Source organism: Erithacus rubecula, assembly GCF_903797595.1.
Source record: "Erithacus rubecula genome assembly, contig: SUPER_W_unloc_5, whole genome shotgun sequence".
Taxonomy (NCBI): Eukaryota; Metazoa; Chordata; class Aves; order Passeriformes; family Muscicapidae; genus Erithacus; species Erithacus rubecula.
Window position 1 is genome coordinate 362394 of NW_027636235.1, and position 25904 is coordinate 388297.

The following is a 25904-nucleotide window of genomic DNA, read 5'->3' on the forward strand; positions in this document are numbered from 1 at the left end:
AGAAACCCATTCTTTGAAAAACCGGACTATCCCCAGAAATCATTTGTATTGTCATTGATAGAAAAGGTCAAGAGTTTAGGGTGAGGAAGACTCGCCTTACTTCCTCCTTTTACAACCCCTCCCCACGAAAACGACCCCAGACAATTTAAGAAGTCAATCACGCATGCTTAATAGCTATTCACGCTAATTACCATAGGAAGCAGAAGATGGGAGGGGCTGTTATTATGAATATGTATTTGTTTGAAACCTTTGCTAATAAATAGACTCTGCAATCCCCTGTGATTTTGCAGTGCGGATTAGAGGATTACCTCACACTGCTGGTCAGGGCTGAATAAACATGCACTTTCAAACTTTAAACTGCTACAGAGTCTTTTGTCCATCACAGTTGAGTATCAGTATTTGACCAACACTCATATTTTGGTAATTCAGTTGGCTACTCTGGTGGGACCCTGTTCTTTCTGGCTGAGGGGCCAGCGGGATTCAGGACCCCTCTAGGACGCCCACCTAGGATCTTCCTAGGAAGAGGGCTCCTTTTCCTCACTGGAACCCCGGGCAGCAGAACTAGAACTGCAGGAGATACGGACAAAAAGGTATGTTTAAAACTTATAGATAGGTACCTGTAAGAGAGGCAAAGTGGTAAGATGTTGCGAGACGTCAAGGGCACAGTGAAAAAGACTAAAGTGGATTTCTTTCTAAGTTTCTGCGGAATTTGGTAGTGGTTTGTGTTCCAAGTGTGGCTGGTAACAGCACCAGGAACTCTTGCCCTGTAGTGGGGGAGTAGTGGCGGGCCAGTCATGGTTGCTGGGAATAGAGCTTGCGTGGCAGCACGTTGGCGGAGCTCGGGCAGCAGTAATAACAGTGTTGCCAGTATTGTTGTGGTACAGGAGCAGTCGGGGCTCCAGTTTTATTTGTGGCTTAAAGGCAGCGTGGTGGTAATTTTCAGCTTGGGTCACCAAGCTTGCAGGTGTTGGTGTGTGGTGACTCCTTCTGCGGGCTTGATCACAGTTTACGTGTGCCAAATGTATATGTGCGTTTGAGCGTGCAACTTGTTTTTGTGAGCTTTGTGTGCTTGAATTGTGGGTCAGTGGCGCACTGTATGTGTTTTGGTTTGTGTGCCTTTGGGAGTGTGTTGGCAAAAGTTTTGAATGTGTAGGTTGTGAAAAAAATAAATTTTTTTAAGGTTTATACCTGAGTAGTAGAAGGGATATTTACGTCCAGGAGGGCAGAAGAATTTGGAGGGCTGGCATTATGCTTGAATTGTGTGAGCTAGGCTGTGTGTGTGTATTTTGACTGTGTGTAAGCAGAAGAATTGTGGATTTGTGAGAAAATATAGCTAGTTGTTTGTGAGGCTTTAGAATTGTTACTGTGAAAGGTGGTGCTTTAACTAAGCATGGTAAGTTTATAAGTGCAGAGGGGTGAGGCAGTGACGTGAGCCCAGAGCTGCTTCCCCTCCACCGCAGAGAAACTGTGTCTTGGCCAAAGTTTGATAGATTTTTGGTATAGCTTTGTGAATATTTAACCCAAGGTATAACGAGAGAGGTTTGGTACCTATGATTAGTAATTAAAGGGGGAGAAAATAAATTTGTTATTTTGTGTAAGTTTTGTGAGTGAACTGTTTAAGAGTGTTTGGTTGTGATATGTGAGTCCCTAAGAGTTATTTTAAGTGATTTGGTTCATTGGTTTTCACTGTTAACTCTTTATTTTGTTGGTTGCTTTTATCCTTTCCCCTTTCCTTTGCTGATAAAATTATATGGCAAGGAATAGAAGGTTCAGAGAGGGGGATCCCAGGACACAGGAACTTCCCTGTCCACGAAAGGGCTGTGATTGTAACCCCTGAGGTGTGTTTCATTGCGTAGGTTGTAGAGAATTGTGGGTCAGATAAGTGTAAAAGTGGAAGATCTTTGTAACAAATTACTGCCAGGGGAAGCTCCAAAGCTGGGATAAGGTTAAAAAGCAATGGGAGAAAAGGAATTTTCAGCATGGGGGCAAGTGAAAGCAAAGAGGTTCCTATAGGTAGTCCTTTAGGATGTTTTTTGGCACATTGGAAAGAGCTGGTAGATCATAAGGATACAGAAACTAAAAGAGAGCTTATTAAGTTGTGCACACAGCGGTGGTCACTTTATAAACTTGAGGAGGGGGTGAAGTGGCCCCCATCAGGGACGTTGGACTATAACACTTTGGTACAGCTGATGCTTTTCCATAGACCTGAGCAGAAGTGGCATGAAGTTACTTATGCTGACATGTTTATCACGGTTAGGAATCACCCTGAGTGGAAAAGGGCTTCTGGAATTAGACCACCCTCTAACCCTTTAGTGGTGGCTCTCGAGAAAGATAAAGATAAAGGAAAAACCCAAGAAGTGTTGCTGCACATGCTCAATAAATGATAGGTGTACACATCCTGACAAGGTATACTGCCAATTTCTCATTAGTACTATACATATCTATCTCTAAAGTTATCCACATGGTGAGGTTTTTTTCTTCTTTTTTGTCTATTCAGCATTAAGCAACAAGTTAACTATATACTAGCCATTACATTGTATAGAAAGTTATTTATATCAGGTTATATAAGTATAAAAGGTTATGTATAAAAGGTTATGATTCAGGTCATATAGGTATCAGGTTATATAGATATATAAAAAGTAATTATTTAAGTTATGTTGATATCAGGTTGTATTGATATCTTATAACTCAAGCTATATAAGCACCTTGTAACTTTGACCTAAGTTATATAGGCATCAATAGACATGCGAACTTCTCTCTCTATGCCAAAGGGGGAACAATTGTTCAAATGTTCTTTTCATAAGTGGGAAAGATGTGTGTGTTAATTTGAATTTTGCCAGAAAACAAAAGTAACACAGGGATGCTCATGACAGTTTACTGAATGTATGAGATGAGTCACCCCAGGACAGATGGGTTTGAAAAGCATGAGTTTTTCATTATTCCTAGTTGTGGTTATGGTTTGCTAGTGTCAGGAAAATTAATCCACGAACACCAGAGGTTTATGTCCAAAAAGGAGACAGAGAACTCCTGTAACTTTATTTGAATAAAGAGAGAAATCATGGGCATTTCCCCTGGGGTCTCTCAAATTTTTAGGGGACACAGCTTCCTTTTTCTTCGTAATTTCCCAGCTGTATTAGCCTCTCTCTTTCCTCACTGGCTGAGGTTGTTAAGAGGTACAGACTTCCTGAAACGCCTAATAGCTTAGACCCCTTCTAATATTTACCACCCTCCCATTTTCTTTTTCTTTGTGCCTCTGTCCTTTTTCTCTAAATACAGAGATTTAGCACAGTCTTGAGTGAGCAACAGTCTGTGTGAATTACTGGAATTCCTATGGAATTTATGGTTTTCCCCATTGCTTCTTTCACCTCGCTGTATCTGGCCTTATCTACCATCAGGCTCACAGTTTGTAGACACCTCCTTCTCATTCCTTTCAATCCCTTCTCTTCTTATTTTCTCAATAATTGTCTTTACGGACTTCAGTTATCATTAACTTTCTGTTCTTAGGTTCTTTTTGGTTTTGCAAATATTTTCAGTGACATAATTTTCTGTCTTTTTGTAGCAATTTCTGGATTAGTAGGCCTGGCCACTACCTGCGTCTCCTTGATCACATGTTGAATAAGTTGCACTAAGCAAGGGATCATGCATGGTAAAAAGTAGAGAGTTGCTACAGCACAGCAGAGGAAAAAAAAAACATTTGTTTGACCCATAGTCCACCAGGTAACCACAAAAACATGTCCCATTCCCATTCTTTCCACGTTTGGACCACTATATGAGTTAATTTCTTATCCCTTTTGTTATTTGTTTCGCCACTTGTGCTGGTTTTGCATGGAAGTCGCTTAGGAGGAGGAGCACAGACACACACACACACACACACACACACACACACACACACACACACAGGTGTTTTTTTTCTCTATGAGAACTTCCTCTGTGAGTTGCTAAGAGCAATCAAGAAGCTGATTTAATAATTGACAGCCTGGGAAACCAATTAAAAAATTTAGCTTCACATCCATGAATCACATCAGTAAAAGCGAAAACTTGCTTTTTTGACTTCCAGCTTGTGAGTAGGTAAGGCAAGCCAGCCTGGCTCAGCCAGACCTGGCCTGGCCCCCGTCCCCATATAGCCTGTCCAGGAAGGGGTGGGGGAGCCACCGAGGTCCCCCCTGTTTTCAACTAAGGGCCCTGATGGCCACAGCTCGCGTGAGGCCCTGCCACTGTCTCAGAAGCAGACGTGGGGAGGTGAAGCCCCCAGCCACCTACACATCTTGGGGAAATGCACCTGGGCTCTGTTCCAGCCAAGCCCCCCCCCACCTCCCCCCCACATTCACTTGCTAGACTTTGCAGTTTCATGCAGCTTCTCCCACACGTGAAAATCCTGGCCCAGCTCCAAGATGGCCTGGCATAGCTCCTTCACCTTCTGTGTGAAATTTTACCTCTTCTAATGCTCAGATAAAACTGCAGATCTCTTGACCTCCCTTAAATGAGGAGAATAAAGCAAAAAAATACTAGAGTCGGTGAAGTAAGAGCCAAGTTTCCAGATAAGAATAAATTGAAGAGATGCTGTGAATAAATTAGCTGGAAAAACCTTTTTGTAAGCTATGAAGTAGACTACACTACACTAAAAATTCCTATAAATTGTATAGAAATACATGGATGATTTAAAGTGTTTGAAAAAACACCCTTTGCCCTGAGGGAATGGAGGTCTCTGTTCTGGAGAATAGAAAGATAAACAGAGACATTTAATGGAAAAGAGATGAAGAGAACTTTTGCCTTTAAACAGCTTGCCCTTAAAAGTAATACCCCATGAGCTTTTAACATGATGCATAACACAGCTCTAGAAAGACTGTGAAGATGAGAAGAGTTTCACAATTTGCAGATTTTCCTGGGCGGATACAAATTCTGAAAGTGAAGTCACAAGAGAACTTTATTCTTCTCTTAGAAAAAAACCCTATGGCCAAAACGAAAAAGGAACTTATCTCTCTAGAGTGAACTGAAATGATTATTTAAGTGAAAGACTGACTAACGTGTCTGTGTATGTCATTGTTAAGAAATACAGAAAGTGGGGGAGGCAGAGGAAGTGATCTAGAAATCTTATTCTGAATTTCTTATTTTCTCTGTGTTATTAATAAATGTCTTCTTTATACCCTTTTACGTTTTAAGCCTGCCTTGTTTTTTGCTCCTAAATCCTATCTCAAAGAGAAACTGAGTATATTAAAATTGGCAAACCTAAATTAAACCAAGACACCACTTTTCCATTGTCATCAATCTGCAAATAGCACTTTGAGAAATTTAATTTTCCACACACTCCCCCTTCTTCTGCTAGTAGATAATCTAATATCATCCAATGTGGAAACATCATATTCCTTCTCTGAGTGGATTGGTCAGCAAGTTCAAGAACTAGATCTGTCTGCTTGGTTATTATTTTAAAGACAGCTTGTAACCTAATTATTCAATTTAAATTATAAATGGGTTCTCTGGCACCTGATATTAATTCATTAGGATTCCAAGTGGATGGTCTATAGTGTTGTATGATTCGTTCAGGTGCCCATTCCTCTTCACCCCACTTTTGGGTGCTCCCTCCAGCCAGGGATACATCAATCAACTGCTTTTCCCTAATTAGATCATCATATTCCTTGATTCCTAACTCATTTCCCTGAACTTGTGGTAGCAGAACAGTGGTCTGATATACCCCACATAACATATCCCTGACCAGTTCGGGGGGTAACCGGCCATGTTGGCCACCCATGGCCAGTTGTCAGGTCTTCCTGGCCCTCCGCAGACCCAGCAATTGCTGAGGTTACAAGGTTCTGCTACTTCTCCTAGGACTTAAAAAATTATTCTCCCACCTCTGGCCCAAATGTAACTGACAATATAAAGATAAGATTATTAAGAAAAATATTCTGATGGTGTAATCTAATTTCCTAACCTAATTTTCCCGATGTCTTCTACACCACCTGTGACAAGTGAAGGCACAGAAACAGCTTAACATAAAGAAAAGAATGACAGTGAGGATTAGCCCTCAATGACTGGAGATTCTAACAGAGGGATGCCAATACACACTATTTCAGCAGACAGTCTGTGGGTAGGTACACAAGGCTTCCCCTGATGCTAGTGCCCTGGCTGATGCCCTGGTCCATTCCTGTGGAGTATGAGTCACGGCCTCCTGTCCTTCTCCTCCAGCTGAGATGTCCAAACCTCTGGGGCTTCGGAGACCTTGACGCAATTGTGATGGGTACACTCGCGTTCAGCTGTCCTAACATCTGTTTCTGTGGTCAGTAACATTTGGAAAGGTCCATGCCACTTCATTGCCAGTGGTGCTTCTTTCCACTCCTTAACTAGGCCCCAATCTCCTGGTCAGATATTACGAACAGCAAAGGCCAAAGGCAGGGTCTGTGCCTTCTCAGACATTTTACACAAAGTTACCACAGTGTTAGCCTCTGTATAATTTTTTACAATACTAATTTGCATTCCTACTTTAGCCATCAAGTCCCTTCCCAGTAAATTACAATCACAATTAGGAACAAACAGAAATTCCTGCCTTTCAAACCTATTCCTCTAATCTGCTAATAAGTGGTTGAATAAAATGCACTCGCTCATCTTTTCCACTCACCTCTTGAATAATCAAAGATCTTTTGGACAATTTTCCCCTCTTAGGGATAAAATACCAAGTGGCTTGAGAGCCCCCTGTGTTTATCAGGAAAAACACCTCCTCTCAATTCAGACCCGCCTTAAAAGTTAGCAAGGGCTCCAGTGTGGTGGGTCCCTGGTATAATGAGAGCCCCTTACACCCCTAACAATCCATCTCCATTATCCTCTGGACTTCCTCCTCCTGAGGGTCCAGTTGTCTCTGTGGACAGTCCCGCTTCCAGTGTCCCTTTGCCCTGCAGACAGCACACTGATTCTTTCCTAACCGCTGTTTGGATTGGCTCTCCCCTGCCAAGGAGGAAATGCTTCTCCCGCTTCCTTGTGGCGACCCAGTCCCTTCTATCCTGGGGGACCCCTTTGGTACCGAGGTTTATCCCCTCTGGGGCCATAAAAACTCTTTGCCTTTACTTTCACCTTTTCCTCATCCCTTCTTACATACACTTGCTGTATCTTTCGAACCAGTTCATCCAGGGACTTCGTGTGTTCTTCCTCTAGCCCTCAACCCTACTACTGCCTGTAGGGACTCATTGTCTCACAGCTCAAAACCATTCATTTTTCCAGTGAAACAAACAAAATCCTTAAAAGAAAATCCTAATCCTTCCACATACAGTCTGCACTACCCAGATAGGTCTTCCTCCTCCTCTTTGTGCTCACTCTCTTTATCACACACCATATACCAGAACCAGTCCCTGTCCTGCCACAGTGTCTAAACAGCTCTTCCTCCCTGGTGCTCCTGGCATCCACAGCCAGCAGCACCACAGGTTGTTGGGGCGTCCAGCAGCCTCATGGAGGCCGGCAGCCACTGCGCCCTTGCCCAGGGGTAGTGGGGTCAGGCACTGCCTGGCACTGAGCCCCAGCTACCCCACAGCCCCCACAGGCCCCCAGCTCGTGCTCCCGGTTCCCACAGTTTTACACCCAGTCCTGCTGCTCCCTACCTCAACCATATCTCTCTACACTCACCTTCACCTAAGATTTTCTCAAAGTATCAACACTATTTGCCCATCTCCTGTTGTCGAGACCCCTTCTCGACTCCCCTTATTGTCCCCCCCCAGGCATGGATTGTCAAGACCCTTTCTCGGCTTTTCCTTATTGCCCCCTTTGGGCATCCATGTCCTTAATTACCTCTGGGAGAATGCGTAAACTAACTCAACATTCTTCCAAGGGATTCTTCGGAGATATTTTGGGATCGTCATCCCTTTTGCTGGGACCCTTTCCCGGCTTTATCTTTGCAACCCTCCATGGCAAGCAGTGGGGTGATTAAAAGAGCACTGAGCAGGTGAGTTCCTCATTCTTGTTAGCCACACAGGCACAGGGTAGGGCTTTCCTCTGGCAAGCAGCAGGGTGATTAAAGGAAAGCTCTAGGGAGTGCAGTGACCCAGAGTGCTGCAAACAGGAGTGAGAAAACAAGGGTGTGGCATGTCAGTTTGCGCGGCAGTTTATGCAGCAGATGGCACAGGCAAGGCAAGGAGGTAGGGTTGAAGGTTTCCTACTGCTTGGGGGGTTTTTAGTTTGTTGTTTGTTGTGATTTTGTTGTTGGTTCTGGGTTTTTTTATTATTGGTTTTTATACAATCAAAACCAGCAGTTAGTAAAAGTGTATGTAGCCAAATAGAACCCTCCAAAAAGGATGTGTCTGTCCAGACCCCTTCCTGTGCAGTGTTTTAGCTTATCAGTGGTACCAGGGGGCACTGCAGAAGTCTGCTGTCGTTGTTGAGATGGTCATGTCTTGACACTCCAAGGTTCATGCAGAAACAGCAAACTTTATTGCCGAGAACGCACATTTATAGGGTTTTCAAAAATCCTTTGTGCTCAATCCTGATTGGCTAGAAACTAGTTACCACCCAGTTAACTGAGCAATAGCTGCCTGCATACATGCTCGCCTGCGATTGGCTGGTGTCCATTGTTTGCATTTGAATCTCTCGGCCTCTCAGTGCCTTCTTCATAGAGATGTTTATTTTTTTTCCTTTAACGGTATAGGCTGGTTATGTTCAAAGTTACTTATGACTGTGAGGCCTCCAGGCCAGCTGTTGGCCATCACAGTCTGCCTGTGGTGTGAACAGGTGAATGATCTCCTTCTGCTGGTAACTGAGCTTAAGGAGGAAGTGGAAAGACTGAGGAGTATTAGGGAAACTGAAAGAGAAATAGATTGGTGGAGTTCTGCCCTTCCAACCTTGAGGGAAGCCCACCAGGAGTCAGAGAACTCCCATGCTTCCCACCGTCAAGTAATAGGAGGACACCTGGTTGATGCAGGGCAGTGGAAATGGGTCCCTACTCAGGGTGGTAATTAAAATTCTTCCCAAACCCCATCACCTACCCAGGTGCCACTTCAGAATAGGTATGAGGCCCTGGATCTAGAGGGTCAGCCAGATGACATAGAAGAAAATTATCTACCCAGTGAGCCTCCCAATTACACTTTGTCTGTCAGACGATCACCACCTCTAGCATTAAAAAGAAAAGAAGGGTAATCGTAGTAGATGAATCCCTTCTGAGAGGAACAGAGGGCCCCATATGCTGACTGGACCCATCCCACAGGGAGGTCTGCTGCCTCCCTGGGGCTCAGGTATGGGATATTACCAGGAGACTCCCTGAACTGATTCAGCCCTCTAATTATTACCCACTGCTGATAGTACAGATTGGCAGTGATGAGATTGAAAAGAAGAGCACCAGGGCAATTAAAATGGACTTTAGGGCACTGGGTCAAGTGGTTGATGGGGTTGTTGTGGCCAAAGTATAGGACCCAGCACTTGGACTTGTTGAACCTCATATTTTTGGTCTTGGCCCATCAATCCAGCCTGTCCAGTTCCCTCTGCAGAGCCTTCCTACCTCTTCTAGAAGATCGACACTAACCCAACTTAGCGTTGTCTGCAAATGTGGACAGATTGGATCCAGCTGCACCCAGACTCCTGCCTGAGGAGTTTAGAAAGCAAGGAGATCCTTTCTGCACCTCGTGACTCAACAGGAGGGCTTCTCTTATAAACTTTGTCTGTAGCTCCCATTCCTCCCATGACACCTCTACATTGTTAAAGCATTCTTAGTTTAAAGCTCTCACCAAGTTGGCCAGCCTGTTGACAAAAATGCTTTGCACCACTTTGCTAAGTGGATCCTATTGTCACCGTAACTTCAGGGAAAAGCAAAACCCTTCCAACAACATTTTTAGTGTTAGAGAATCAAGGTATTACTTTATTCTGGCCAGGATGTTGTTTTGGCCAGGATGTGCAGCAGAAATAATTTGATCTACACATAGCCCGGGTTCTGCAGAGAAAATAATTACATCACACACAAGTTTTACTAGATTTTTCACATATTTTATACAGTCAAAACCCATAGAAATTAATTGGTTCAATGTTCACTGGTCCCAAGTTGGGCAGTTCTTAGTATTTGGTGTCCTATTGGATACAGATTTCTTCACCTCCAATGCTAATTTGGTCCTTATTCTTATCTCTCTTTTCCCAGATCGGGTGTTTTTGACCATGCCAGAGGTGATGTTTGGAGTTGATGTTCGGTAATGGTCATTGATGGTTGCTATCTTTTGTGTATCTTCTGTGCTACTCCCAGTCTATTGAGATATTAAGCTCGTCAGACCTCACCTAGTGGATCAGTCTCTTGAAAAGAAACTTCAATTCCCTTCCCTTGGAGCAAAGGTGAGCAAATCCAACTAAAGTTACATTACAAATTTTAAACTTTATATAATTTCCAACACCATCTCTTCCTAACAGTTCTCAGTCCACAAAGTAGGTCATAAAAGCCAAGCCTCAAAACAGCTCTGCAACCAGGTGTTGACTTGCAGGGTCCATCAGCTCTTCTCCAAGCCTTCCCCCTTTACCAACTGTATAAATGAGATGCAACCTGGGCCCTCATGCCCTTCACCCTCATTCCCCAGAGCCATGCAATCACTCGATATGTTCAAGGTCTCCCTTGGTTGTATTGTTGTTATCCACAGGGATGAGAATAATGGAGGAATAGTCCAAGGACTAAAAAAGCCTTGTCTGTCTCTTCACAACATTCCAGATATGTCATTAGCAAACAGCAAACCTCCCTAAACAGCAAGTTAAATCAACAGATGGTCTCTGTCCCCTGATGCAGGGAATCACCCACTATCACTCACTGCATTCTCCTGGTGTTCCTGCAGGATTCAGACTCAGATGCTACTGACGCTTCTCCAGACAGGGCTTTAAGCCCTTCACCTGCTACCAGGGTACTGAGCCTAATCTGCAATTCCAGATCTGCTGCCAGAATGGGAGTCATCCTCCTGTTGCTAGAAATCAACTGCTTCCAGACCTCTCTATGTCTCTATTTGTCCCACAGTTGAACACAGTCTCTGGCTTTCTCTGGTTTTGTGCAGTTGGAGATTCAAGCTGAGAGGAATGTCGGATTTGTCTTTACAAATCAGCTGTGGATCTGCTGGTAGATAAGGCTAGCATTGAGAGATAAAAGAAACAGTGGGATGGATTCCACTGATTGATGAATGGAAAAAGATATTTGCCTTAACAAACAAACTGTAGGTTCACTGATAAATGAAATTGGATATTGGAAGATAAAAGAAGCAATGGGGGAAAACTATGAATTCCATAAGAATTAAAAATTAAAAGGGAGGGTTATACATTAGAGGGGAATATCAGGTATCAGGTGTTTCGGGAAGTCTGTACCTCTCAAGTACCTCAGCCAATGGGGAAAGAGAGAGGGAAATGCAGCCGGGAAAATAGGATAAAAAAGGAGGCTGTGTCCTCCAAAAATTTGAGAGATCCCAGGGGAATGAACCATGGCCTCTCCCTTTATTCGAATAAAGCAAAGAGGACTCCTCTGTCTCCTTTTTGGACATAAACCTCTGGTGTTTGTGGATTAATTTTCCTTACAAATTTTGGCCTCTGCAGGGTTTCTGTGAAAATCTTGTCTTTATTATTATCTTCCCTGATGCTGTGCAGTCTCCTTAAGTTGGTAATGCAGGTCTTTGGCCACACAACCTCCCTGCAGATGACATCACTTCCACCTGCACCAGGCACTGCCTGCAGCCCCAGAATTAGGGAGCTCATTCCTTCCTCTGGAGCTTTGCCTGAATTGAGGCCTCTGAGTTATATCACCCTCTGTAGATCAAGTAATCTGTCAAAATATCAAAGTAGGGGACAGTCAGTTCCAAAGCCCAAATTATTTTACAAAACATCAGCTGCTTCTTTGTGAATCAAATGTGTTGAAGATAAAGGTCATTTTGCATCTGATCTTCCTAGTCATGGTATTACAGACTTTTTCTATTAATGCAGTTTCCAATATTTCAAATATTATCTGCCACCAGGAGGCTTAGGCATAGTAGCCTTTTTCTGTAAGGCATCACATTGCTAGCTGTTAAGATGTCTTCTCACAGCAGCCATTTGGTCAGGGGTTACTTGTGGTATATGTTCTGTTATTAAAGTACCTAAACCCACATTGCCTATGCCGCTATACCAAAAGATCCTGATGTCATATTAGGCCTTATTTATTCTAATTATTTGCATTGGGATTTATTTATTTTGGTTATGTTTTCTCAATTATTTTTTTTCCATTTGAAACAGCGCTGGGGGAAGGAGAGGGAAACGCCCTGGGGGTAAATGATAGGTGACTGAGTGAAGAAAAGGTGTAGCCGATCACTGACATACCACTGTAAGGCTTGGGGAGGGGAACGGGGATTGAACAATTTTTAGCTGGGGGAGGGGGAAGCAGGGGGCAGTTCTTTTTCCCAGCTGGGAGTGGAGACGGTTGTGGGGTTTTGGCCTTGAACTTTTCATGCACAGCGGTTTCAACACAGCTGTAGGGCTCTCCCTGCTGCCTGCTTATAAGTCCATTGCTTGCAAGAGAGAGTCCTGGCTGGCCCATTGACTCGGAAGACCAGCACAGTCCACGCTGAGAAGGAAGATGTATGCTAATATCTTCACAAACAATTCGATGGGTGAAGGTGTGTTAACATCTTTGAAATGGGTCTTAATGTCTCTACTGACTTTGGGCAGCAGGTTTGTTGCAGAGCCCAGACAACTTGGCTCCTGAAATAGACAAGTGGGTCTGCACAGGCTTGAGTTTCTGAACTTTGGGGTAAAATAACAGGTTCAAGCAGGGAATATGTGGCAGGCGGTTTGGAAAGGCTTTACCTTCCTAGTACCTCAGCCAATGGGGAAAGGAAGAGGGCAACAAGCTGCAGGGAGTTTAAAATAAAAGGAGGCTGCGCCCTTCGAACCCGCAGGCGTGTGCCCCAGTGGCCTCTCTCCCTTTATTCGAATAAATTTGAAAGACTCTTCTGTCTTCTTTACACACACTAGCTTTTCATAGCGTGATTTTCCGTACAACGTGAGTGTCTAGGGGAAGTCGTCCCTTTCCCCCCACCTCCCCCGGAGCAGCCTTCCCCCTGAAGCCAAAAGCAGCTCCTGCTGGATCTTTTTTCTGCACGCCCTGCCTCCCTTCCCAGCGTGTACCGGCTGCCGAAGATCGATCGCCGCTTGCGTGGTTGCCTGGGGAGTTATCCTTTCCTTCCCCCCCGCCTCTCATCTGAGTCGCCATCACCACCTGGGGAGGTCCTGTTCTTGCATCGGAGTGCCCCCTGCTGGCCCCGAGTAAGCAGCCTTCTGCCTCGCCGGCTTCAAGTAAGTTACTGCAGCTGCTGCCTCACTGCAGCCACCAGTGCCCCTGCCGGTTTTGTTCGTAACTACACTAAAGGGGAAACTGCTTAACGGGTGGGAAACTTCTGTTATTTTGTTGTTTGTTCTGTTATACATATATTTGCTAGTAAAGAACTGTTATTCCTTTCCCTACATTTTTGCAAGATGAAAACATACTTTCAATTTGGAAAGGTGTTTTGGACGGCCTGGAAGTGGATTTTGCTCCTTCAGCATGGGAAGAACTGGGAGACCAACTATATGATACCCTTTTCGGAGGGGACCTTTTAATTCCCTCTCTATTGAGTACTTGGGGAGTTGTTAACGAAGAGAAGGGCATTGCCTGTCAATGCGGGAATGCACAGGAAGCAAGGGCAGTTTCTCGCTTTGTAACCCCTTCCGAAAATCTGTCCAGCCCAGAGGCTCCCTGCCCAGAGACTCCCCGCCCAGAGCTTCCCGATGAGAAGCATCCAGCGCCCAAAGACCACACGCCTGTATTTTCTTCTCCAAGAGTTGCAGCGACCGATCTCCCCTGCAAATAGCGGAGCGGCTCACCCTCCCCCACTCGCCCCGCAGGAGCCCCTGCCTGCCATCCCCCGGGTGGCGGGGCCGGGACAGTCACCCGCTGACGTAATCGCAACCCCCGCGCCCCCACCGCCTGCGGCGCCAGTGCCAGCACCGGCGGCAGCGCCGGCGCCATCTTTTCCCATTGATGTGGTGGTGGAGATAGTTGGCACCATGGCAAAACAAACGGCAGCTCTGTATGCCGTGCTGGTGCCTTTCGCAGGCGCCCAAGCGGTGCAACCCCCAAGGGTTGGGACAGCAGGCACCGCCGCCCGCAGGGGCGGGACTACAGGCACTGCCGCCCATAGGGGCGGAGACGGTGCCGCCTTCTGCGCAGCCCTCAGCGTCAGGCCCCCTCACCCAGGAATGCCGGCATCCCCCTCCGGTTCTCCAGGGACACCGCCGCATCCCTCGCCGTCTCCAGGGCCTTTTGCTTCGAAAAGCAGGCGCTGCAGTGACACCATGACAGCGAGACTCAAAAATCACCGCAGTCTTTGAGAAGCAGTTAAAATGCGGGCATTGCAGCAGGGCCATTGGGATTTGCTAGAACGGGTGGGGATGCCAAAGGTGGGTGTCCTTCGGGAGAAGGGGGTGGATGAGAGTGTCCAGGTGGACACTGCTGAGCTTGGCCCGGTCCCTGAGGAAAACCTGTCACAGAACTGTGATTAGGATGGCCAGGGGACCAGGGGGGCTCAAGCCTTTCCTGTCTTTAAGGCTGCTCCCAATACAGGACAGCCAGACAGACATGATCCCATAGCTTGGCGTGCTGTTCAGGATTTGCATGACAGGGTCGCGCAGTTTGGGCTTGGTTCTACACAAATTATGCAAATTATTAGAGTGTTGAATGCGAATTTACTGACACCTTACAATGTCAGACATATAGCCCAAGTGCTGTTTCAGCCTGTTCAATTTAGAGTGAGGACACTTGGAGGCAGATGGCTGAGAGGGCAGCTACAGAAAATATGGTGCAACCCCAGGATGATCCCAGGTATGCTGTGGGGAGCGATGTTTTGCTGGGTCAGCATCGCTTTGCTAGCCCTGATCTTCAGGCTACCTGGGATCCTCTGATCCTTGCACAATGCCAAGAAATAGGATTTGCAGCAATTCTAAAAACAACAGAGACTGCAGCTCCAAAGCCAAAATATGTAAAAATTACTCAAGGTCCTAGAGAGCCTTTCTTAGAATTTGTTGAGAAAGTAGCAGCAGCTTTGGAAAAGCAAGTTGAGGATGATGCTCTAAGGCAGCTGTTATGTAAGCAGCTGGCCAGAGACAATGCTAATGATGATTGTGCAAAAATTATACAGGCTCTGCCAGGCGACCCCTCATTGACTGACATGGTGCAGGCATGTGCTAAGGTGGCCACTGTAGATCATGAGATCTCTGCTTTAGCAGCTGCCATGTGGCACCATCAGATGATGTCAGGGGGTGGTCAACAGAAACAGGGGAAGAATAAGGGCAGAAATAAGAAGAAGCCACAGCAGCTGAAGGCTGACATGCCTACTTTCTTGTGTGCTAAGTGCAAAAAACCAGGTCACTATGCAAACCAATACAAATCAGAAGAGCCTGTTGCTGGCCAGGAAAACAGTCAGGCGAGTGCTCTGGGGTGCAGTGCACAGATACAAGCAGTGCCTCAGAACCCAGTGCTGACACAGGTTTCTCCAGCCAGCATGCAGCCAGCACCCGGGACTCCACCGATGTGGATGTACACACCACAGCCACAGTCGTTCTAGACTCTGTTGGGGTGCACAAGGTTCTTCTGGACGCCTTTGGGTCAGAGGCTGAGTGACTGCTCATAGGAAGATCTAATGCCACTCTCCAGGGAATCTTTGTTCACCCAGGTGTCACTGATGCTGATTTTGCAGGTCAAATTTGTGCTATGGTTTCTACACTATGTCCCTTGTCACTATCCTGGCAGGAACTTGTATTGCCCAACTTGTGTTTTTCATTCGTCTGCTCTCAGGGCTGATCAATGAGATCCCAAAGATGGTGGGTTGGGTTCTACGGGACCGCCACAAGTCTTTTGGACAATTTATATGTCTGATCAGCACCCACAGATGTTGTACACTGATGATACCAGGTGCGACCCTACCTCAGATTCAACTCAGAGGTTTGAGTTTTGTCAGCCAGGGGAGTGTGCATTGAGACAAATTTCTGATCGGGGTCACTGAGGTGAAGGGCAGAAATTATCCTACGATGCCTTTACAGTGGTTGACTGATACCGCTGTTTGGCAGAAATAGTGACCCCTATCAAAAATTAAGTTGATAGCCCTTCATCAATTGGTTTGAATGCAGTGATCATTTTGGTCATTGATTTGAAGGACTGCTTTTTCACAATCCCCTTGTGTCCTGATGCCAGACCAAAATTTGTTTTTACGGTGCCTGCAGTGAACAATTCTGAGATGGGACAGAGATATCAATGGAAAGTCTTGCCACAGGGTTGCCAAGTAGCCCAACACACTGCAGCAGGCTGCAGCAAGCTTTTTCTACTCATCAGGTATACCGAGTTGATCCTTCCATTGATATCTCTGTGTTTATCACCACTCCGGATTTACATCCTACAGGTATCATTGGCCAGTTACCTGGGAGGATGAGTCTGGTTGGTAAATGCTGCAAGGCCATGAGACAGGTTCTGCTCAGATAATTGAGTTGAAAGGGGTCACAGTGGCATTCCAACAGTTTTCTCAGATACCTTTGAATTTGGTCAAAGCATTTTTTTTGATAAACAAAAAAGGGGAGTGGCTGGTAAAGTACCACACAGCCGATTGGGAAAAGCTTTGCACACCTTCAATCACGTTACTGTGCCACAAGACTACGATAATCCTGTTATTGTGAATCATTTCACTTCCTTACAGGCTGCAGATGTGACACGCTTGCCTCATCGTTTGGGGTTGTGGGTACGCTTGCATCTCAACGGATATGGGAGTACGCTGGCTGCCTGCAAGGTGTGTCCATGCTGACCTGCGACAGCAGGGACAGGATGCAGCTGGGGCACAGCCTTCGAATGCTGACCAACATGCCGATCACCAGCCAGACATCCCTCTACAAGTAGAGGATGAGCATTCATCTGTTTCTTTGGAACCATTTTAAGCCGTTCAACATTGTTGGATGGGATTTCTGAAATGTATTCGAAATAATAAGTCTGGTGAATGGTGGCGGGTTTTTGTTATTGTATTAGAATTGGTTTTGCAGGGAAAAAGCACCAGGTGTGAAGATTTCCCTGGGCACTTCAGGTGCCCACAAATCTCCTGAGTGGTGTTTGTCCTCCTTTGCAAGGGCCCTGTGGAGGATTACAAACACTTCTCTTTCTTTTCTTTTTTTAAACTAAAAGGGGGACTTGCGGACACTGCTGAAGGCCTAGGCACATTTCAGCCAGGCCTTTTTCTCAGGTTCTGAGTCTTTTTCTCAGGCTGTGAAACTTTCTCAGCTCCAGCCAGGATTTTTCCCAGGCTAGAGGCTTTTCTCTACTGTAAACACAAGAGAAAGAATTATAACAAAAGATAAACACCTGCTGGATCTGTGGGAAAGCCAGGGAAAGAGGCATTTCTTTCTCTGACCAATGAACTGTCTGTATCTTGTTTTTCACAAGCTATCTTATTTAAAGCCATGACTTCCTTCAATAAACTGCTCTTTCTTGCACCAAGTAAGAGAGTGCCTTGTTACTGTGTTCTTTCGCCACTCTGTAACCCTTTGCACAGCAACACCAGAGCACACTGACCAGTTGATTAGGGACTCCACCAAATCTTCTCCAGAGTTGGGGTGGTAAGAGAATCCAACATGCAACACTTCAGATATATTTCAGCAAGGGTAAAAGGGGGGTGAATTCTTGGACTGGTGAGTATCATATTTAATTTCTTCTTCAGAGGGGAAAAAAATTCAAAAGCTATAGGTTTATAGGCTTCAGTCCTCACATAAGCCACATGAGAACACTCAGCAGTGGGCCTTAATCGATCAGTGGGATCAGTGGTGTAACAATTGGAGGTCTGGACCTAAGGGTAAAGGAAATGGGTAACTTAAATATTATTAAATGTGGGATTGAGCCAGTCCACAAATCCTCCCTGTAGCCCTCTGGGTTGTATTTTGAAAAATTGGAATAAGCTTGGGGAGATCTAATGACAAAAGATAAAATTATGAGATACTGTAATCAACATTGGCCACCTTATAAATTGGAGGATAGGGAAAATGTGTTGATGCAGTTTAATATTATCTTACGGTTGATGTTGTTTTGTCACTGACCTGATAAATGGGATGAGGCTTTTTATGTTGATGCTTTTATGAAATTGCAGAGATTCAAACAGTCAGAAAAAGTGCAAATTGGGAGGAGATATGTTAATGCTATGTATCAAGGAGGAGGAGAAAAGGGATTGTATGTTACGGGGAGGATGGGGAAGAAGAGGATGGGCAATTTTTGGTACCTCTGAATGGCCCCTAGAGTGTGCCACCTCCTTACTAAGGGAACAAAAGAGGGCAGAAAGGGGAAGTGAGGATTTCAGACCTATATCTGGTATATAAAGAGGGGAATGTCCAATTATACAGGCCCCTTAAGACAGGCTGTAGGAATAGAAAGGCAACCTGTCTATATACATGTTCCTTTTACTACTTAGGATTTATGGAATTGGAAAGGATCTGTTGTTTCATACCAAAAGAATCTTGAAGGAATGTATCAGCTTTTGGAAGCTGTTGTGCTGACTCAACCTTAACTGGGGGGATATGCAGGTATCCTGGTTTCAGCTGGGATGGAGTTAATTTCTTCTCAGTGGCTGTTCCAGTGTTGTGCTTTGGATTCAGAATGAGAATGGTATTGATAACATACCAATGTTTTAGTTTTATGCTAAGTTGTGTTTATTCTAAGTCAAGGACTTTTTTCTTGTCTCAGCATCATTTTTTTGCAAACCATCTCACAGGCAGAGCCTAAGTGGTGAATCCACAAAGCCAGCACACCCTTGGTATGCCAGGTACTCACTTTTATACACTACAAACAGTGAAAGATTAAAATTTCTCCTATACCCGCAATCTAAAGCTATAGCCATTGGCTTTGTCTCCATTTAAAGATAAAGTACAAAAGTATTTTACTGCCTGTGCTCTACGGGGAAGGGGCTTATGTGAGTAAGGGGTTTCTACAGCCAACGGGCAGGTATTTTACTATGTCAATGATTAAAGGTTATCACAAAGTTCAAGTAAAATTCTTATTTGTATTTATTAGAAGCTTGTTACTGTGTTATCTCCTTGTTTACTTGGATTTATGGTGTCATCCTATTCTTGCTTTTTGGGTTGTGGCTCCTGGTTTCTACTAACTAGCTACAGAGATAAAGTGTATTATGAATATAACACTGTTAGAAAACATGACATCAACAGGGAAAAATTCCTCGTGGACAAAAGATTAAAAAGTGATACACTGGTACAAAAATCTGCTACACATACATTTATATGAAAAACAGAATTGTAGTAAATTTCTATCTCTTATGTTGCATTAAGAAAGTTGTGATGTCAGGCTGCCCTTAATCTTCAGTTTGCTGCCATTATTTATAGCACTCTGTTCCCTCTAGGATGATATTGAATAGAATTGAGTTAGAAAGAAGTAGTATTTACTTATTAAAGTTCTTTTTGCCCTTTCCTCACAGGTAAACACATTTAAGTTTGCTTGACATCAGTTAACTCAAATCCAGTGTACTGTAAATCACTCTACCTACAAAGAAAAGTTTAAAGTTACTAAGATTTTATTCTAAACAGAAATACAAGAGATTATTATGGCAAGTGAACGGGAAAGTCAAATTGTAACTGCTTGGCACTGATAATCTGTGACCAAGAAATGATCTGCCATGGAGGGCAAGAAGGCCCTACTGCAGAAGGGGCTGAATTGTCTGGAAGCAGGAATGCCAGAGACAGAAGGACTCCCTGTAAGGGAGTGAAGTTTCCCCTGGTGATGAGATAAACAGCCACAGCACTGTCTTGTAGCCATCCCGGAATGCAAGAACTCAGAGGCCACCTTTGAGCAGCAGAGCTAGGCAGAGGGGTGGTTCCAAGGCAGGGCTGAGACACCTCACACAACCACTCATGGGATTGGTGCTGGTGCAGGGTATATAATGAATCAGCTTGTGATGCATCCCACACAAAAGATATCAAGAAATGGGGTTATATTTCTTTATAAATATTATATTTGATATTCTATCTGAAAGTGCTCCATACTCAACTCCTATGAAGATTGTCCTTCTGATGTGACCTAAAAAAATTATATTTTTTGAAGTGCAAAAATCACAGTAATGGTCCTAGACTGGAAACCCTTTATCCTTTAATATTCCTAACTGGTACTTTAAGATATTATTATAACTAACTGTTGCTTCCTTAGGATGTTACCTTCATTCAACAAGAAAAAAGTTACTGGGTTATAAACACATGTATCACTGTGGCCAAATTGATATCTGGAAGGATTAGACTAATCCTCAAGCTGGTTGGGACAGCCTAGTTTATTTGGAAACTTACCACATCTTTGGTCTAGCCACTGCCTTATTTTACAATTCGAGAGTAAATATATTTAATGATAAGTCTTTAATAATATTCATAGATCTTGGGCTGTCCAGTCCTCTGAGTTGGAGGACCACAACTGCAGGAACAGTGACTTTCCATTTGTGCACACTGAAAATGTAAGGTAATGTTCATAAGTCCATGGGGCCAGATAGGATTCATCCCAGAGTACTGAAAGAGCTAGTGGATGTTACAGCAAGATCCCTCTTGATCAGCAGGACCCTGACCAAAGGTCTTTGGAGTCTGGGGAGGTCTCTGCTGACTAGAAGCTAGTCAGCATTATTCCAATTTACAAAAAGGGCTTGAAGGAAGACCCAGGAAACTACAGACCTGTTAAGCTAACCCCAGTACCTGGAAATATTATGGAAAATATCATACTGGGTGCTATTGAAAGACATTTAAAGGACAATGCACTCATCAAGCACAGTTAACATCAGTTCCACTCCTGTGGATCTAATCTGATATCCTTCCAAAATAAGGTCACCTGCCTAGAAGAATGAAAGTGGTAGATGCAGTTTTTCTGATTTTTGGAAGGATTTGGATATTGACCCTTGCAGCATCTTTCTGGACAAGTTGTCCAACTGTGGTATGAGCAGGTACACAGTGCTGAGTAAAGAACTGGCTGAAGGGCAGGGCTCAAATGGCTCTAGTGAATAGGGCTACATATGGCTGGTGACTGGTCACCAGTAGCGTTCCTCAGGGCTCAATTCTAAGCCCAATTCTGTTCAATATATTTATCAATTATCTGGATGCAGGAGTTGAATGCACCATTAGCAAGTGTGCTGGTGACTCTTTCAAAGGACCAAAAGCCTTGCAGGGGGATCTAGGTAGACTGGAGCATTGGGCAATCATCAGTGGCATGAAATTTAACAAGAACAAATGCCGACTTCTGCACCTGGGACAGAGAAACACTATGCACAAATATAGACAGGGAGACAAATGGCTGGAAAGCAGCCCTGCAGAAAGGGATCTGGGGATGCTGATTGACAACAGGCCCAATTGGCAGCCAAGAGGGCAAACCATTTTCTGTGGTGCATTAAATGCAGTATAACCATCTGGTCAAAAGAGGTGATTATTGCCTCTGTATCTAGCAGTGCTTTAGCCTTCCCTTTAGTACTGTGTGCAGTTCTGGGCTGTATAATTTAAAAAGGATGTGAAGGTACTTGCACGCATCCAGAGGAGGACAACAAAGCTGGTGAAAGGGCTGAAAGGAATGTCCTATGAGGAGCTGTTGAGGGCTCTGGGTTTATCTAGCTTGGAGAAAAGAAGGCTGAGAGCTGACCTCATGACTCTCTACAACTTCCTGAGGAGGGGAAGCAGAGGAAGCAGAGACAGGTGCTGAGCTCTTCTGTCTGGTATCCAGTGACAAGATGTGTGAGAATGGTTCAAAGTGAACCTGGTTCAGACTTGACATTAAAAAACATTTATTTGCCAAGAGAGTTGTCAAACACCCGAACAGGCTTCCCAGAGAGGTGGTCAATGCCCCATGTCTGTCAGTGTTTAAGAGGCATTTGGACAAAGCCCTTAAGAACATATAACTTTTTGACAGTCCTGAAGTGGTCAGGCAGTTGGACTAGATGACTGTTGTAGGTTCCTTCCAACTGAACTATTCTACTCTATAGGTAATAACTGAAGAATAGTAAACCTTGCTGGATGTCCAGCCAAATGGAAGCAAGTCTAAAGAAATCAAACCTCTCACCAGACAAAAGCTTTTTCTGTTAAAGTTCTAAATCATGCACAGACTCCAACAGCCTCTGTGGTGGGTTGGCCTTCACTGGCAGCCAGGTGCCCACCAAGCCCCTCTCTCACTTCCCTTCCTCTGCTGGATGGGGAGAAAATAAGATGGTGAAACTTCTGGGTTGAGATAAAGGCAGTTTAATGAAGAAAAGCTGCATGCAGAAGTAAAGGAAACAAAAGGATTTATTCTCTACTTCCCATGAGCAGGTGATGTCCAGCCACTTGCTTGGAAGTAGTGTTTTACTATGCATAGCAGTTCCTTCAGAAGACAAACACCTTAATAAAGAATGCCCCTCTCCCTTCCTTTTCACTTTTAATACGGGCCATTACATCATCTGGTATGGAAGATCCCTTTCATCACTTTGGGTCAGCTGGCTTGGCTCTGTCTCCTCCCAATCCCTTCCCCAGCCTATCAGCCTTTGGGGGCAGGGCAAGGTTGGAGAGACAGCTTTGATGGTGTGTGAGCACTGCTTAGCAGTAGCCAAAACATCCCCGAGTCATGGATACCATTCTAGCTACAAATAGAAAGCACAGCACCATGAGGAAAGTTAACTCCATCCCAGCCAGACCCAATACACCCTCTCAGAAAATAACCCAAAGATGCTTTGCACAGGTTTTCTTTTGAGAAAGAAAAGGCAGGAGAAGGTAAAAGACCAAGGAATTAAAATATTTATTAGCAGTATGAAATAAAGCCTTTAAAGTCTCATGCTTTACAAAGCTTTCCCCTCTTCTACTTCCCTCCATTTTTCCCATGGTCTTTTATTTGGGTGATGAAAAGGCTTCCAAAGAAGATACAGTCTAATAAAAAAGCAAAAAACAAAAAAACCCAAACCAACTCCTCTTCTAACTACCAATTTTACATTTTTTGCAAAAAAAAAACCCCAAAAAAACAAGGAAAGAACAAAATCCAAGCAAACCATTTCTGATACTCTATACACAGGTATAGATTATCCTTTGAAAGTGTCTAAAGAGCTTACACCAAAATGTTTTCATTTATACTTTGTTAAGCTTGTCTTTTTTAAATACAATCTAAAAAGCAGAAATTAAAAAAATTCAAAATTAATGCCAATGTAAGTATACATGTACATCATCCTTGGAACGCAACTATTTGACTACACTGTGAGATGGTTAGACTAGTAAAACATGAAGAGCTAATGAATAAGGATGGCTGTGGGTTCAAAATTATTAGTAATACTTAAGATGTCAAAAAATAGATCCCCTGTAGGATACAATCATTCTTTTCTGATAGTAAGCGATGTTAGAAACAGTTGGAGAGGTTAGGTTTGTTTTTTTTAAATAAGCACATAGTTTTTAAACTCCATTTATATATACACTTTTTCCCTCACATTAATATTTAGGAAATAATCTTTAATTTTGCTACACTTTAGGTTCCTGGCATTATTGTGACTGCATCTAAACAATTATTATTTAAATGTACTCAAACACTTTAAGACAAGACTGGTCATGACCTATAGCTACCTTTTAAAAATCAGGTAAATAATCATCCTTGAAAAAAGTGTAACAATTACCTGATTTGTTCTTTATTATTTCCTGACAGTCTCTTAACCCAGATCACCAGTCAAGAAGATAGAGGATTTTGCAGAATAAGAGTGATGAATGAATATTTCAAATCAAGCCAAAAAAGTTCAAATTCAACTTTTCAACTAATATTTGAGAGAAAAAAAAGGCATACCACTTAACTTTAAAATTTAATTTTCAATAGTCTTTCAGGGAAAATTTTGCCTTCAATGTTTTCCAATGCATAATCTACAAGTTTGTGCCTGTTATTTATTCAAACAATTCTCCAATTTCTCTAAGATGCCTTGCATCTGCATCCTGTAGAATTAATACAGTGGTTTAGACTGAAAAAGGGTTCAACTCTATAATCATCAGAGACCCATCAGTCATCCTTGACATTTCTCTAAACCATGCTTAAGCTTTGGATGTGAAATGGTATATTTTTCAACATATTAATTTCAGGCAGTGAAAATCCAACCAAACTTGAGGTAAATAGGTTCAGCAGCCATAAAATTAAGGGTTACAAATAGTTTTAAAAGTTGTCCCCTCTGTTAAAATGTTAAGCAACTTACTGTTCTTGATATGCATGTTCTGTATCCCCAAGTTGGCCATCTGTTTGTATTTTCCCAAACAATCCCAGTTCTAGTTCAATCACTTCCTACTTCTGCCCTGTCCCTCACTTCGCTTCCGGCCGCCTGCTGCTGCCCCCTGTCAATCAAAAGACACTGCCCCATATGCAAAGTTTCCAGAGTTCCCAAGAAACACCTCTTCAGTGGAAGTCCTAACTACCCATGAACTAAGGAGCTGTTGAGAAGAATGGCACCCCTGGACCGACGAGCCCTAATAGAGTTCTGGACGTGCCTGTGAGGTTGGAACTCCCTTTCCTGCCCTTGGACAGTACTGCACGGGAACCTTCTTCCAGCGTTGCCTAAGCAAGCAGCAGCAGGTGTCGGCCCCAGGCGACCCCCCCCAATTCTTCAATAAAAGAGCTGCTATTTAATAAAGGCTATGGCCCTGCTCCGTTTATTACAATTATTTGGGGGCTCGACCGGGAGGAGCCACGCCCAGAAGAGGACATCGGAGGGGAAGGCGCCACCCCGAAGAGACCCTCTGGGCCAGCTGGCCACCCCGGACCCGGAGCAGCGTGGGACCAGGACAACGTTGGGAGCGCCGGTAAGGAGAGCGGCGGCGGGCACGGGAGGCGAGCGAGTGTGGTGTGAATGAGACGGGGTCTGGCAGCTCAGACCCCGAAGCGAGTGAGGACCCCTAAGTACCGCGGTTCCGGACTCCCGCGAGGGGGCCGGCCGGGAAAAGGGGGAAGCGAGTGAGGTCTACTAAGGCCTAGAGTGTCAAAGAGGCATCTCCTTGGGGCTTAGGCCCAAAGCTGGGGAAGGGGAGGAGACCCTCGCTAGGACCCAGGACTTGCTTGGGGAAGCGGGGGAGACCCTCGCTAGGACCCGACATTGTGTAAGAAGGGGGGTGCAGGAAGGGGCAGCCGGAGCCCCGCTGGGACCGAGCCCCCAGGGATGAGGGTTTAGGAAGGGGTATCCGGGCCCCGCTGGGACCTTACCCAACTCCCACTGGCAACTGGGAAGAGTAGAGGGAGGGGGCGACCGGGGCCCGGCTAGAGACCGGCTCTATCCCAGTTTAACCTAACTCAGGGAAGGGGACCGCGATCCTCGCTAGGACTTAACTCAGGGAAGGGGACCGCGATCCTCGCTAGGACCTGACTCAGTTAGGGAAGGGGACCGCGATCCTCGCTAGGACCTAACTCAGTTGGGGAAGGGAATCGCAGTTCTACAGCGATCCTCGCTTGGACCTAAGTCGGTTGGGGAAGGGGACCGCGATCCTCGCTAGGACCTGACTCAGGGAAGGGGACCGCAGTTCTCGTTTTGGGGAAGGGGACCGCGATCCTCGCTCAGTTGGGGAGGACCTAACTTAGTTAGTGAAGGGGACCGCGATCCTCGCTAGGACCTAACTCATTCTATTCCAGTAGAGTGTGTGTGTAAATTCTCTGTTTGTAAAAGCAAAGTGTGGCTGTACCAGTGTGTGTAAGTGAGTGAACTGTGTAAAGTAAGTGTAGCAGTCTTGTGTGAAAGCAAGCATACTTTTTTAATAATCAATATGGGAGCTTGCATGAGCCGAAAGAGTAGAGCAAAAGAGAACAAAAAGGTAAAGAACATCCCTCCTGACAGCCCTTTAGCGATAATGTTAAATAACTGGGATACTTGTGAAGCTACTAAAAAGTTAGATAAAATAAAAATGATCCATTATTGTGTTGAAGTATGGCCAAAGTTAAACCTACCAGA